The sequence below is a fragment of the Bombus pyrosoma genome, linkage group LG4, assembly GCF_014825855.1.
Source record: "Bombus pyrosoma isolate SC7728 linkage group LG4, ASM1482585v1, whole genome shotgun sequence".
NCBI lineage: Eukaryota > Metazoa > Arthropoda > Insecta > Hymenoptera > Apidae > Bombus > Bombus pyrosoma.
The window spans coordinates 7,010,628-7,026,758 of NC_057773.1; the positions used below are offsets into that span (position 1 = coordinate 7,010,628).

Consider the following 16,131-nt stretch of genomic DNA (forward strand, 5'->3'; position numbering starts at 1 on the left):
AAGAAGGTGCAGGCCAAGTCGTTCTTGCCGATCGTGAAATCGGCCATCGTTAAACCGAGCATTCTTTCTCGAGCCGTGGCAATTCGGAAGAATCGACGCGGGTCAATTGTCGCGATCGTCGCAGGCAGCGTGAATACCGTTAGATCGACGGATTCCACGGAGAAAGTAGCCGATATCGCGTTTAGCGCTATTTAATAATTGACTTTGTGAATGCAGTCATGAGTCGAGAAATTGAATGTATTAAACGTACAGTACATGTGGGAGCTTCTTTTATTGATGCGCCCACTCTTCAATGGGCACTTCAACCGTTATGGAGGTGCACTGTAAACGAACGTATTTTCCCGCGATTGAACTTTCTAAAGCTATTTATATTTTATACACACACGTAAACGCAATGTAATGCAGTCGCGCGTTTTTGAGATAATTCAACGTCTTTGCTTCGGGAAAATCAGTAGAGAACCTGTAAATGTTTAGGATGCTAAATACGATAAAATATTAGTTTGTATAAGTTCACGAATTTGGCAATACGTATGAACATTGAATGTCCATGTATGTACATATATACACGCACAAAATGCGATATAATCTCCTAACTACTTATAAGTATTAGGATACTCATAGAAACACTTAAACAAACATAAGAAATCATTAGGAAATTGTCAAAACATATTGCGAAAATGCTGAGCTATAAAGAAATCATATATTCAATAGTATAACAATAATCTTATTAATTTTCGATGTATCAATATAATAAAATTACATTATTCTATTTGTTGTCATTCGGTTCCATGCAGAATATAAACGATTTTACGATATACATTCAGATCTTCAGCAGATTTATTGAACTTCTCTATTTCACTCCTTTAGGTTAAAAAATTGTGAAGGTTAATATATAATTATTATATAATTATACATTAATTTTAACAAATTTTTGTTACAACGTAATGTAATCGTGTATTCTTGAGATAGTGATTTTTTAAAGAAAAAAGTTATTAAAAAATTTCTTTGGACATAAACACTCATATAGAAGATGTTGCAACTGATCATTCTATTACAACGTGGAAATTGTAAAATTTCATCCGTGCAAACTATATTATCTGGTAAAGTTAAATATTTGATCAACGTTAAATATTGTAGTTTCTTCCGCGATAGAAAAATTACAAATAAATGAACGATGGAAAGAATAGTACCTTTCGCAAGCTGTTTCTTAATAATCTTGTAGTTTCATTGACATTAAATATTAAATAAAAAAAGGAGAAGAGAGATTGCTACGAAAATTATAAGAACGTATCGTATACAGTTTTCTGTAAACATACGTACATATATTACATCAAGTAAATGAGATAAAAGTCCAAGAAATAATCGATACTGAACACTGAAATTTATATTTATTAAAAAAGGACAGTTTCAATCTATTGAATTAGCTGGTATTTCTAAAATAAATGTCATGAAAATTTTCAAATTCTACAGGATTATAAATCCTGGCTACGTATACAAATGTACGTTTCTTAGAGTTTATACAAATTATAGGACCATTAGCATTAGGTAGAAAATAACTTATTGTGCCGAGATAAGTTTTATTGGAACACTTTTACCGATGTCTTCGTAATAACACCATTATTCACAAGGCGTGGAGTTTCGACGAAGATAAAAAGATAGATGCGTGTAACAAGAGATAAGCCGCATACATAAGAAAGTAGCCTATAAATTACACAGAACTTTTCGGTTATCGAGATAAATGGGAAAATGTCGTGTAATCGCGGATTTACGAGTATCGGTGATTTTGGGAAGAAAAAGCGTTAAATACGTGTTTCTACAGGTTACAATATGCAAGTCGGATAATTCTTTCTCGATTTACATAGGATACTGGTTTAAGAACTACGATACACCGTCCGGCCATGAAAATTAACAACAGTTTCGTGGTAATCAATCTAGAAAATTCAAAGTAATAACAAGTAAAGGAGGATAATTGAAAATTCAAATATTACGCCGTAACGTGTAATTTCTACGAACTTACGCAAGCAAGTCGATCACCTGGTCAGTAATAAAGTAGATAATAAAAATGTAGATGGTATTCTCCTGCAAACGATGTAACATTCTGTTAACAAAGTAAATCTTCGCGATATGAATTGCAAACAGTTTTCAATTACAGAACATTAAATAATCGAGACGCAAGGGAAAATGTCGTGTAATCATATATTTTTAAGATTCGCGAGGTCCGGAATTTCGTTGGACGAGCTATCAAGTTCTTTTTTTTCCGGTATAAACAGAAAGTCGAGTTAGGAATACGGGAGCTGCTCTCAAATTCAATTACCGCAGTTACCGCGGAAAACGGGGTGGACGGATACGAGGTAGTAAAGGTAGTACGGCTCGCCGGTAGCCAGAGCTCGTAAATGATCTTGAGTTAATCGTCAACCCTGGCTAATTTAATGTACAAGAGATTCCACTCGGTCGTCGTGCTCGGCGTGAATTTCACGAAACCTTAAGGCGCGCTCCTAACGCCGGAATAAATCACTCGATACCCTTTCTTCGGCCGTGGACTGGAAGGAGGTTCGAGGATAATATTCCGCGCGATCGTTTATGCAGATCACGCGTTAAGATTCAACGAAGTTCCCAACGAGAAATCGTCAACGATTTCCTGTCTTCTCGCTGAATTTTATTACGACCAACGAAAATTACTGTCTATCACCGCTCTTCTCGACACGTAGCGAACAGGTTAGAAATGTTACACCGATGGGCAATGCGTTTTACAAATTTGTAACATCGTCATACGGTGTGACTGGAAAATTTACTCTCGTTAAAAAGATATATGTGTACTACAGACGTACGAAAAGTTACGAGATTCGTGAAATCCTGAAACTTGTCGAAGCGTGCAACTTAAGTATATCGATAAATCGTTATAACGAAATATTTGTTCAATTTTAGAACGTTAGACGTATGTGTATAAAACATGCTGTATGTATTTTAATTATTTTAATATACATATACTGTTTGAATAACGTACGGAAAGATCAAGTGTCTCGAGTGAAGTTGTAAAATGTGTCTATAGTTCACAATTCGCTATTCCACGGATATCATATAAATTGCATTCAATTTCCATTCAATTTTGTGCTCGATATTTAATACGATCAAACCTTTCATACGTAACGCAAATTGTTTATTCTGTCGTCTAAACGAACACGATACAAATGTTATATGCAGTGTATATGAATCTTGTGTAACTCAGCGCGTTTAACTCGGTTGCTGCGTAAGAGCTTGGCAATGCACGGTCATAGATCTTGCAGAATTTACTTCCTACGTATATATCATATATCTGTTGTATCGATGAAACAATCTCACGTGCAATTTCGGCAAATCTTCGAGCTGGTGTCGAAGGTTGAATTCGCGACAAAAGATAAGGATGTTACTTTTTGTCAGGGGCATCGGCGGCGTGTTCGTTTTCTTCGTCGTAATCGACGAAGGAGAGGGCCAAACAGGGCTAATAAAAAGCTACAGAAAGACCCGAGGCTGCATACCTTACATAGTCGCACGCCTCCACGCGACTCGCGTCCTGCAAACCGCGTCGCGGCGCGGCGCTCTGGTCTGCTCCTCCTAACGGTCTCAACAGCCGGGATGCCTTATCAACCTGTGCTTTCAAGTTCTCCCTTCAATCTCTGTTTAGCGAGCCTGTTTGAACGGTATCAGCATGTTTAACCACCTCCGAGCTTGCGATTAGGCCGAGATATTCCTGTTTGACGTCCAATTATTTTTAAAGCTAATAGCACACAGCCGAACCTCGACTCCCCCAACTCGAATCTCGAGATCTACAATCTTCTCCATAGGTAGCAGACTATTATGTACAATGTTGACTATGCTCGTCCTTTAGTTTGACCAAAGATTCCAAATGAAGTTTAACGAAGTTTTCTAGTGGTTTGTCAGACTATGTCTTGTTCGTCTGCGTCGTATGAACGGAGGTGTACGCAAATAGCTTTACTAAAAGTTGGTAGAACGAGCACCGTTTCGAATGCATTACTATTGGTTGTAAAATTTATGCTCCTTCGGTGGTCAAGCGTAGAGTGGCGCGTTCAACGACTTCGCGTCTCAATCCTTCATATTTTCCACGAGAGTCGCGTCGCGTTGGCGAGAAGCTGATATCGCAGACGGAATAAGAAAATTAAAGTCGGCTGTTAGTCATTCGTTGGAGCGTTGTTCGTGACAGGACAGTCGACCGTAGGAGCTTCTTACCGTTCGCGAGAATCGTTCATCGTCGATCAAATCTTCTGTCTCTTTCAACAAATGCGTTGCGTACTGGGTGGATCGCGTGCAGCCACGGTCTTACCAGGAAAACTCGTCATGATCGTCACGAATAGAAAGCCAAAGCGAGTCCGTGGTCGTTCGATTTATTCCATTTCTCGGTAGGCGCTGATGTAGCTACGGGGTGAGGTAGCAAGAAGTGAAATGAGGGTACGACATCGAAAAGAGGGGAGCGTACGCAGCCACCAACTAGGCACCACTATTATCTGTACGAGAATGCCAAGGTCAACCTCATTCCAAGGCAACAGTGGCCAGTATTGGAGTACGTACCCGCTGGCTGATATGGTCGCACCAAGAAGCTACCTGCGCTATCCATTTTTTCTCGTTTTTCCAGACATAAATTCTAGTAAATGCTCCACTGAAACCTTCGCTTTAACTCTACAATTGCCACACTGCCCTCCTTAATTAAAACCTTTCATCTATCGTCTCGAAATTGAAGAGAGCTTGATCGTTTCTTTGTGCCATCATTGTTTCTCGTTGTCCAATTAAAGGTATCCAATCGTTATTTCGTAACAGTCTGTGTAATGCAAGTTTACTTGAAAAATATCTGCGTTACATTTATTTGTACTTCGATTTCTATAGGTAAATGAAATATAGATATGTTGAAAGGAAAGTTTCGAACCGACAGATCATATCAACATCAAACATTTATATCTGTAGTTCGTGATTACGAAACGAACATGTACCTTCATTAGTCAAGTCTTACCAATGTTGTAGCATTGATCACGCTTAAACGCAACCATTGAAATATCACTTGCACACAAGACGATATCTTAAAACCAAATGTTGTATCATAAGTTTCCTTTCATCAAGTATACATGGATATAGTTACCGCAGCAAATTTACAGAGAAAGTTCCCATGAAATTAAAAATATCCATAATTAATTAGAGGGTTTACGTTTGCCAAGGAATTTATTTAAGAAAACAACGTTGCAAGATTCTTTCATAATAAATAACTATATTAATAAATAAAAAGTATTACAAATTTATGTTTTCTACCATTCAATCTTTTAATCAATTTTGTGCTTTTCCATAACAATAGATATTTATAACATAGATAGATATTCCATAACAATAGATAGTTTGAAAATAATTTACTTTAGGAATCGAATAATATTTAAATACTTACTTTCCAATAACATTTAACTTTTTCCCCAGTAGCATTGCAGAATATATGCATCAGTTAATTAAGATACCGTGTCATTTTGAAACGAACAATTTATTGGCGTACAGTACGGTAGTCTGTTGCACAATTACTCTCAGCTTATCTCGCGAGTTACGTCATTATGCTTTTTAACTTTCAGTATTACAATTTGTCCACGTAAGTTAAACGTATTGATTACTTACTTACGACGATTAATAATAATGTTAACATTTTTCGATGAAATAGTAAATGATATAAATTGTCTGATTACAGGGGCATATACTTACATGCTAAACAATATGTGAAATATATCATATGCACGCGTTTTGATAGTTTCGTACTTTCATAGCAAGACAAGCCTCTTCTATATCTTATTTTCTATATCAATTATTTGAATCTGTATCGATTATTGCACAAGGATATGCGAGATTAAGCGGATAAGGTATTTAAATAATTTTCAATAGAACAGAGGATAAAACATAAAACAGTTACAAAATGTAGTGAAATTTCAATACTTCATTAAGGATGTTGCGTAGTTTCGATTTTAAACGTAACTTTCCTTTATATGACTAACCATCAGCCTGGACAGAACCGGATTCTTCCTTTATTTTTATCTTTTACTAAAATCAAAAGCGTATCAGGTTCTTACGATGAAATATGTATGCTTATACATTATGGATAAGAGAAATTTCTTGAAAATAAGTTTCTTAATAGTATATTATAGACAACAGGAATAAATATATTTTACCGCAATATTTGTTTTTAATATATGCTTTCTATCGAAACTCTATGAAAATTAGACCAATTAAGCAATTAACTTTTTAGTAAGGAAGCTACAAAGCTTCGTACCTTCGTACATTGATGAATACTTTACTGTGTCCTTGCATATTAATGCCATCTTAAGAAAGTTTCAAGACAAAAGTTGCTATTACTATCAATGAAACATAAGAAATAGATAAATATTTTTCAATAATGTCAGTTTCGGTATTTTCGTGGACAAATCAAGAAATTTTATCACGTTGTTCCATTTAATTTCTTAATCACAGTATCGAGTAAATATGATATATAAAAATGTAAAGAATGCTCAAAGTAAAATATTTGCTATAATATTTGCTGGATGAGACACATCCCTACTTTTATATTCTATTTCTTCAGTCATGTTCTCAAAAATATGAAATTCTATGAATATCCAAAGTCTTGTAATAATACGATCAAACTTATATAAATTTAGTTTGCACGTTTCGCGTAATTTTTTCGTGAAAATATCCAGATTAACCTGGTTTTCTATCGATGCTCACTGTCGGCCAGGTAGCAGTTACATTTTATGGCGTTTTTGCTATAACTACCACATACTACCGCCATCGATGTGTCGCACCTTCTTTGAATGCGTAACTTATCGTCGCTGGTATAGAATTTTTTCTTCAACCGATAGAACCGTGGTTCTATTGCCGCGAATGTAGAATACGCTCACGATAAAGGAAGTTCAGTTCACGTGGTTGAATACCGAAGTACAGATTGGAAACTTTGATCGTCGAACGATAGTGCGGGTATTGTCATTGTTGTGCCATAGTTTAACTTCTTTTTATAAATAAAATTTCTTAATCCTATGTATGCTAATTTTATAAAAACAGGAGTATATTAGACAATGGAAAAATATATTCTTTTGCATCTCTTCTAGGCAATAAATTTTCTGAATAAATTTATTCCTAATAATTGTTTTACCCAATTTCGAAAATTCAGCGTGTTCCTTTGCAAGAACACATATCTTTATGCAAGATTACATAAAATTATGTATTATGTAATATTACGTAAGATAAATATTTCACGTTGTTAAATATTTTACATAAAAATCACCATGCACAACAGAAATGACAATAAATGCGAATAGTAATAAGAAATCATTTTGTGACAAAGCCGTAATATTTTCCGTTAAACGATGATTTCCTTCCTCTTTTGTGGTTTCCACATAACGTGAACTTAAACTTCACAAGTATTTCACGATGATTTACATCTCCGGTAAATATTGTTCCCTACCCTAGACGTTGTGGTAATATCTTGGAAAGGAAATGATAGTAAGCGACCGAAGGAATGGAACAGGTGGTTTTTTATTCAACTTTCGCACGCGACTATTCGCCGCGGATACAACTGCCTATGAAAAGTAACTGCCATTACTGCAGGTGCGCGAAGCTGGCATTGGACATCACGGCCATTGCCAAGCGATCGTTATGAGAGCTTAGTTGAGATTACACCGTTATCAGCAGTCGCGCTTTTGACATCGGGCTAAACCACAAAAACCACAATATTACCCTTTATCGTGCAATGCGGAAGACTTTCAATACGTGGAAGAAAGTTTCCTTGCATTTTGTTTTCTTTTTTTTTTTTTTTTTGTTCCTTTCTCTGCTTGGAACGCAACAAGGTTAGAACTCTTCTTCGTTATAAAGGATCATTTACCGGAAGAAACTGGGCGCGATGAAGAATAATGACATCGTTGTTCGAAAAGGGAGCGATAGAGGGGTAACGGAGTTGGCAACGCACTCGTACTTGAAACGAGATCTCAAGTAATTACGTAGAAAATAAGAAACGACAAAACACTGGGCCGAGGAAGACCTGGAAGACATTTTACGTAATTGTGGATAATACGGGAGCATGATCAAAAAGAGTTTAATTCTAGACGACGAACCCTTGTATTCTTTTGTTCCTTTTTTTCAATTTTCTAACAAATCTGCCTTTTTTCAGCCAGAAGGATAATGAAGTTCGTCGAATTCAGAGCATTCGTTATTCATAATCTTCGTGCGGTTTAAAATAATATTTCTATAAAATGGTAGTTCTAGGATCACTCAATACTCTGTGTTTTCAATCTAGTTGTAGATTCTTTCACAGCGATAGAACGCTATCCTACATTCATCCCGCTTTTCATTAATCTGAATTCCTCTGCATTCAATCCTCTTCCCTTTAATTCTTTACGCTTTGCTAATGAATATTTCTGTCGATTCTTATTATTAACTATTTCTCGTTGGAAGAAACCGAGCCGTCGGATTATTAGCGCTTGCAATAGAGAAATATTTCGTAGACAATAGAAAAAGTTCTCAGAAAACATACAAATATATACAGAAGCAATATACGAGGCAGAGTATCAGAAAGCTGCGAATGAAAAATAAAAATAATTTCGAAATAAAATACTCGTATTGCCATTCCCAAGGAGAAATGGTTTTGTACATTAAATATTCGTACCTTATAGCATATCTTATATCTTCGAAAATCGTTTTACATCTTATCATTTAATAATCAAGTATTTTTATTATTTTTTACGTGTTTATCCGGTTTTTAAAAATACAATTCCATTTTCCTCTCAGGCTTTGCCCTCGTAACGAATGTAATTATAGCCTGCAGTTTAAAACTGCCTGACTGACAGGCCCGGAATTATTTTTACCAGTTGCCCTGTACATCGAACATTCCTTGCTCCGTGGTGAAAAATGAAGAAACAATCCAGCGAGACGACTGTTAGCACAGGACGTGCTCCGAGTGAACGCATGAGAAATCGTATCAGCTACCGTACACGAAAACGAAATAAAAACCTCAGCTATTTCAGTCTCTTCATAAAAGATTAAAGAAAGATGAAGCGACGGGAGGGACACTGATTCAGCATTTAATGAAGATTTAGCAAGCGTTTCGTCTCGACGTGGCAACGTAACGTTCAATTTTAAAATGAGCATGTATAAAACAAAGTTATTCTTTATGGTTATACGGTTGCAGGCTGCAAATAAGTTTTTTCATATCTATTTTCAACAATTTGAAATTATATAATGTTAAACCATTCCGGAGAGCGGATATTTTTTCCCCCGTCAAGGAGATCATACGAATGATACCTATGCAAGAGATTATAGGTCATGTATCATACATGCAAATTATTCTTATGTTCGTCGTTATAAAAAGAAATACCCATTTGGATATAATGTAATATCAGATGCGAAACGTATCAGGATATTATGAAGAAAGATTTTAAAAAATCGCGGTACACTCCGCCTATAATTCTCCATATGTCCCGTTATGTTTTATGTACGATTATTCGATGAATTAAATTTTCGACAGAAAGGCCGACTATTTTTATAAGAAAGTTGTTGTAGTTCTGTTTGCGTTGTAGTTTGAAAACGACATAAATATATAAATTGAAAATACATAAGAAAATTAATCGTTCTTGTTCGTTGCTGTAATTTATTTAAAATCACCGAAGTAGTAATTTAAACAATTTCACGAAGTTGTTACCTATAACGATAAATAATAACAAAGAAAATAATAAATAGAGAATATACGCTGGAAACGCGTACCTGCATGTTTCAAGGTTGCGGGAGTATCTCACTTTACAAATGCCAAAAATATAGAAAAATACATTGCTGTCTCAAAACCTATTTAACGTGCGACTTAAAACAAATTTATTGTATCCGCAGACGCGGTAGAAAAATATACAATAAAATATACTAAAAACTTCCGTAAAATTATGTAGGGGAAATATCTTGAAATTTACAGCGAACGAACGCTATCGACGTTTCCTGTTTCAATATTCATTTACGCATATCGTTGCGCATCGCGTAACTTGAAGCATCCGCTACGAACCTGCACTGTTCACCAATACTTCCTAATAAATAACAGAACGTTTAATCGTAGCAACGAATACGAACAGCGTCCCGGACGTAGCCTGGACATAACGATTACTAAATTTTCTTTAATGTCTTGTAGACGTGGAGGACGCTACGCGCGCCGCTCGAATTCCTCGATGATTCGAATAAAAAAAAAAAAAAAAAAAAAGGGAAAGATTAAACGAATAGGTAAGGTAATTTATTAACAGCTATAAAAGGTTAATTAAGACAGCCCGGTGGCAACATTCAGCTGATGTTTGGAGAGAATTCCGGAACGATCGTGGAGCTGCGAGCGAGAGTGTGGTCGTCAGTGTGTCCGCGATAAGAGTTGTCAGAGTGGTTCCGAGCGATCAGTACCGAAGACGGTCCACTTTACGTCTCGCTCGAGAGACTTCCTCTCTCGAAGGCTGCCGAGTAAATAAAGAGTTCAATGGGCCGCGTGGTCGTTTCGGAATGACAAGAAAATACCTTGAATTCCATCGTTACGTTCTTCCTTCTTCGCCATCTTGATCGTCTCTCTTTGCACGCGCTGTCTTATTTCGTTTTTTTCTCTTCCGTTAGAGGAACAGCGACACGGTGCAGCAGCAACAGCAGCAATGGCAGCGGAGGATCGGACGAGGAAGGAGGAAGACGGTTGGTGAAACTGATTGTTCTGGTCGTATCCGGAGGTCGAATAACATCCGTAGATCAACCAGGACGCATTGTGCGACGGATGAAGTGAACGCGCAAAGTGTTCATCGAACGTGGAATTCGCTTCGGAAATGAGATCCGAAACTCGTTTTCAAGTTCGCGGAAAAATTTAATTCTACGTTTCAGTTGAACGCCGACGATACTTGAGAGAGTTAGCCTTGGATGGAACGATCGAAATTTTACAGAAGGCAAGGAGAAAAGTAATTATTAGTTCGTATTAAGCAGACCAACTTACTTATTGCGTCTTTGATGATGTTTCATGAAGCATGCGATAGATTACAGAGAATAGACGAAAGACCTTTTTATTCGAATCTTGAACGATTCTTAATACATCTACGGATCTATAAGAAATCAGTCATTTTAATTATGTTAGACGTTACATTTCTCTTAAGGTGATACCTATAATATTATATACGATTTATGTATGGTTTATTTTAAATAATCATTTATTACGTACAATTTATACACTTTACATTTTTACTACTATTTTAAATAATCGTTTAGTTGTCGTGTACCTGTATGAATATTGGTACATTATTTTCAAATGCAATTAATTAAATACAATTCATTTGAAACAGAGATTTTCTTCGAATCACAGACATCTATAGGTTTATAGTATCGAATTTGTTGTTTAAATAATTTCTGCAGCAATTTTAATATACATCTTTGTTATTTATATATTCCACTCGTAAAGAATTCCAGTAAATACGATCGGCAAACATAAATTTCTCGCACTAACGGGCTGATTAAGATAGAAATATATGCGCGTGCGTTTGAAAGTATCTTTCGGCAAAATGATCTCGTTCACATTTCCTTGCAAAAGGAAATATTAAACGTATGATAAGTTAATAAGAAAATTTCTCGATTGCAGCAAAAACACGTCAAAACAAATTCACCGGTGCACAAAACGTCGGCTACATATGACACGCGCCTACAGCTTTTTCAATGTACAGTTAGGTATTTCTGACAGGAACTCATATTTTTTTCTTCTTATCATAACAGCCTCGCAAATCACGCTGTGGGAAGCATGTTAAGAACGAAATCTCAAGTTGCTCTTGTACCTCGATGTTAATCATAATGATTTTTAATCGCAAAAAGTAAAATACGATGCTCGATCCTGACCACACGCAACGACTGGGCTTTATTCCCTGAACTTGTTAAGACGGTGACATGTTATGTATTTTCCTGAAAGGCAGCTTTACCCTGTTGGCGTCCTTGTAAAGGAATTAAAATATCACTGAATATCACGCAGCGTTACGTGCCGAAACTAATACAAAAATATTCAAGTTCGTTTTCTCGCGTGTGATAAGCAACGCAATTGTAGCTTATACATTATGAAATGATTCATTTTTAAATATTGCGCTACATACGCGGTTCAAAACATGTTCGAAATATCAACCCTCTTTCATAGTGCGATAAAATAACAACGAATTTAGAATGCACCTTTATCCTCAAGATTTCCTACATGCAAAAGATATATGATATTTAAGCTGACGATACGTACGACATGTACGATGATATTTAAGACGTAATTAAACTTTCCAACATCGTTAAAAGATTAACATTGAACTTAAACCATGGCAAAGAATCGATTAAAAAATGTACGTGTTTGAAGCAAAGTATCCCTCTAGCTGTAACTCACGTGTGCTCATGTTAGCAAGCAGCCAGGTAATTTCAGTGAACCATTTTAACAATCGAACCTGCTATCTTCTTCTTTGTCGATTTTCTTTCTCCCTTCAGCGATCCCAATAATCCACACAATAGGAGAGCACTCGCGATGCATTCCAATTACACCGGCGAACGTATTCCATGAGCATTCTCTATTAACCAGCGATGTAGTAGCTAATAGAGGCGAAAATGGTATCGGGTATCGTTAACAATAACAGTATCTAGCCAATAATCTATGCAGCGGAACGTTATCGTTTGGCAAGGATCGTTGAAAGGCGGTTGGAGCGAGAGCGCAAATTGGCGAGCTCGTGCCAAGCGTCGAGACACCCTCGAATCCGGTGCTAAGATCTTTCGATTAATTCGTCGCCGACGTCTGTCGTTTCCCAGAAACCTGCGAGAAGAGGCGTTGCTCTTATACGCGCTATCGCTTGCCACTCGCGAGTCTCACGAACGACCACGTTCTTCTTAATTCACCGGAAGGTGTTTCAACTTTAATCCGAAGAGTGCCATTAGGATTGACTAAACGCCTGGTACAGACCAACCGTAAAGTTCCAAGTGCAAAGTCTACTATAACCATCCCCTAACCCCGAGTTTTCCCAGTTCTTCGTCCAACCAAGCTGCCACTCTTACTAACCCCGAAGAAAAAGAATCCATCCCCGTCTTCTTTGTTACCAACGAATATCGAGGCCTTAGGCAGACAGCGGAATCTCCCAGATAACAAGAAGACGCTTTCCCTTGGTGCATCGAAGGATCGCGGAAACGGAAGCTCGGCGACATTCGCCTCAAATGTAGAGTCGCATCAGATATCGCGTACGTGTGTACATGTATACGTGTGCCACGTGCACACGTACAAGGGCGTACTTGTATCTGATACTTGCGCGTTAATGGTCTCAAGGAGATGCAGTTTCGTCTTTGGTGCTTCACGTGTATCGACACTCGTCCAACGTATTTATTCAATAACGTAGTAATCGTTTTACTTGTTTCGTAAATATACCGTGGCCATGAAAAGTATTGCCCAGCATACGGGTTTTTATGCATTATGACCAAAGGTGCGAAAATGTACAGATTGCATGTAACATGGAAAAAGGGATGAAATATTTAAAGTACAGTACTTGTTAGGGTATTTATTGCGTGAAATGGTTTTCCGCATGGGCTCCATCTTTTTAGTCGTGTTTATAGAAATATGAATTTGCATAAATATCCGCGGTCTAGTATTTGCATATACTCTTGTTTTCCACCGAAGTACGACGAAAATCGAGCATAACAAAAATGCGATGGAGGCTTCGTTTTTTTGAGAAAATCAAGTTATCTTTTCGTCGGGTTCTATATTTTCTTTTCAATCACATCAAATTGTTTGTAGCAATATGAAACTACTGCAAAATGATATAAAATTTGATATGTAAATGTTATGATAAGTGCAAGTCCGTGCAAATCGTTTTTGTAGCCACTGTATTAGAAAGAATTATAGAAAAGAATATGCATTTCCTGTGATAGAACTTCGAGTTTGGTTTTTCTCTAAAATTATATTGTACGATACGGTTCATCTTAATATGTAGAAACACGTAGGTTTGTATAAATATAGCGAGGTTTCTTCCAAGATCTAGCAGAAAATGTTTGCAACTTGCACAGATTCTACTGCATGTAGCGAAATAATGATGGTAAATACTACACGAAATGATACGAGGTAAGCACACTTAATTGCAAACGTGATAAGGAAGTAGTAGGACGAGATGATAAAATCACTTTCATAAGATGAAACAAACAAGAATAATATAATTTTTGAACGTGTTACACTTTACATAGATATGAAAATGATAAAAGTAAGTAGCACGGCTTATGGAATAAAATCTGAAATGATAGTTCTTTACAAAATACAAATTTTCTTGAATAATGTTTTATAAAATTCATACAAAATTACATATAAGGAAATATAAATATAAATGAAATATAAGGAAATATTTTTCAGATGAGAATGAAATGAATTAACCATACAAATAAATAATACTATCTGATGTATTATATTATAAATATAAATATAAATACATATATTATATATTATAAATATAAAATTTTACTAAAATCAAAGTAAATCAAAGTAAAGTTTGTTGACGTCTTGGTAAATATATAAATTTCTTAAAGAAATCCGATAATTAAATATCAATGGTCAAGGTTTCTATGTAATGTACACAGTAAATTTATTCTGCTGATGTCGTTTACGCAGAATTCCTATTGGCCAATACACAAACACACATGCTCGACATATAGATACGTGTATCGATAATAATGAAAGAGCAGGTGAACAGGAATTTCTTTTTCCTGGAACGTGACATAGGGTTCGAAATGTGACTGTATACTGTATACGAAGGTAAACGGGTTGCAAACACCACTTCAGCTAAACTTATAACTAAAACGTCGATGAATTATTCAAGGAGACACTCAACTGAATAATTGATACACATGAGAAGTCAATGGGCGCATATACATATGTATCTATGTAGTATGCATACGTATGCTCGCGGTTCACTTTGCAAGCCAACGAAAGTATGCTTTCTGAACGTTTAGCAGCTGCACAACATGTAAATTGCTCAATTTTATCCCCAATTAATTCTATGGCTTGACGCGTCTCTCGAAGCAATGAGGAGAAAATTACTGCACGAGACACATGATTATGAATTATGTTTTCGTTAAGTTCAATTTCGATTTGAAACTGTTATGTTCGTTTTATATTTTTATACTTCGTCCGTTTGAAATAATGACAAAATTAATGCTGCTTTCGCCGTTTCATTTTCATTCTACTTTTTTGTTACTTTCCATGCAAATAGAGTTACTAATTCTTTCTTCAGCATGTAATAATTTAATAATAAATATAGCTCTTCTTTAATGGTTTGTATTTTCCTATTTCTGACAGCCTAATTACGCTAAATCGATTGCTACTAATGCAATTATTATCACTTCTTTTTATTTCAATAATTTTATTCTTGTATTACATAGGCATTGCACACGTACAACTGATAATGGCACTTACTTCTACTGTGCATCAAATTTTTGTATCTTCCTATGTTTCAATTTATCAAATGACACAATTAATTAAAAAATATATATATAATATTATAAATATATAATGATATATTTTTTTGTACAGGACGAACAAGATAAATATATCATACAGAAACGTCGATTATTTCTGCAGATGGTATAGAATTTTTATAATAAATTATTGATCGTAAATATTAACAGTAAAAGATACTTAAATTCCCAAAATTCCGTCCTAAATACTGCAAAGTTCTGCTCTCGCTATAGCTGAACTCCACAAAATTGAAATTAGGGGATCCACGATCCTGAGGCTGCTGGGACATTGCTGATGATAAGCATTCTGTGGTTTCGTGGAATCTCAATATTGAGCTGTCATTAATTGCAGCGATGAATCTCTGCGGTATCGTCAAATTTCGTGGCATTTGACGAGATCGCATTGTTTATATCATAAAAGGAACTTCGGTAGAGGGTTACGTTCATACATTTGGAGATATACATATATTAAATGTAACCGATGAATTCTTAGCTCATTAAAGAGAGTAAAATCTTTTTCTCCCACTTCTAATGAATATATTAGGATTTGAAACATTATTCCATAAAAATAGAAACAAATTTGCATTAATAGATACCATAAATATAAATTCGTAAAATCTGTCAAGCAGATTTATG

The 16,131-nt window shown here is 35.8% G+C and overlaps 1 protein-coding gene across 9 annotated transcripts in view; it reads right to left on the reverse strand.

Moving 5' to 3' along the window:
• The window catches only part of LOC122566813 (tensin-1-like), a 279,316-nt gene that overhangs the window by 52,001 nt on the left and 211,184 nt on the right, over window positions 1-16,131 (reverse strand). The window lies entirely within an intron of this gene.